Consider the following 1,147-nt stretch of genomic DNA (forward strand, 5'->3'; position numbering starts at 1 on the left):
TTTTTTTTCTTTTTTTTTACAGCCTTTATCTAACCCCTGGAACCCCCCCCCCACCCCCCACCCACCCATGAAAAAAAAGTGTTATTCTCCATTCTCCTACTTCTCTTCTGTCAGTTCTCTCCTTTTCTCCTTTTCCATTCTCTTTTCCTCTTTCCCTTCTCCTTTCTTTCTCTTTTTCTCCTTCCTCTGCGCTTTTTCTTTCTCTGTTCCTCCTTCCTTCCCCTTCCCCTTCCTTTCCGGAGTCCCTTTCTCTTCTCTCTTTTCCCTTTTCTTTATCATCTCCCTCTCTCCCTTCCCTACCTTCCCTCTTCCCTTTACCCTTCTGTTTACTCCTCTCTCCCTCCCTTCCTCCTCCCTTCCTCCCTCCCTCCCTCCCTCCCTCCCTCCCTCCCTCCCTCCCTCCCTTCCTCCCTCCCTCCCCTCCCTCCTTCCCTCCCTTCCTCCCTCCCTTCCTCCCTCCCTCCCTCCCTTCCTCCCTCCCTTCCTCCCTCTCTGACTCCTGTGGAATGCTGGGCGGACGACGAAAAAAAATGTGGGAGGGGGGGAGGGGGGGGGGGGCAGAATGAAGAAGAATAAGAAAAAAAAAGAGAAAAAAAACGAAAAACAAAACGAGCGAAGGCCTTAGTGCGCCAGTTAATTGTTTCCCTTTCGGTCCCACGCTGTTTGTGGCATATTGTTGGTGCATTGTTGGAGACTAAGTCGAGGTTTTTGTTGGCGCTGGACCTTTTGCATTTTTCTCCCCCGGCGCGAATGACGCATTTGGTCACCTCGGGGGTAGATGCGGGAGTTCGGGGGGAGGGGGGGGGGGCTGGGATAGTGTGTGTGTGTGGGGGGGGGGGGGGGTCTTTGTTTACGACTGCTGCCCCCGTCACGCTGGGGCTGACCTTTCCTGCGTTTCGTATGGCTGTCTATTTCCTTTTTGGTATTTATTTTTTTTTTCTTTGCAAATTCCTCTCTCTCGTTTTCTCTCTTCTCTCTTGCGTTTCTCTCTCTTCTCTTTCTCTCCTCTTTCTCTCCTCTCTCCTCTCTCTCTCTCTCTCTCTCTCTCTCTCTCTCTCTCTCTCTCTCTCTTCTCTCTCTCTCTCTCTCATGCTCGCCCGCTCGCTTGTTTGTTCCCTCCCTCTCTCGTTCTTTTTCTCTCTCCTTC

This window comes from Penaeus monodon, chromosome 5 (genome assembly GCF_015228065.2).
Source record: "Penaeus monodon isolate SGIC_2016 chromosome 5, NSTDA_Pmon_1, whole genome shotgun sequence".
NCBI classification, from domain to species: domain Eukaryota; kingdom Metazoa; phylum Arthropoda; class Malacostraca; order Decapoda; family Penaeidae; genus Penaeus; species Penaeus monodon.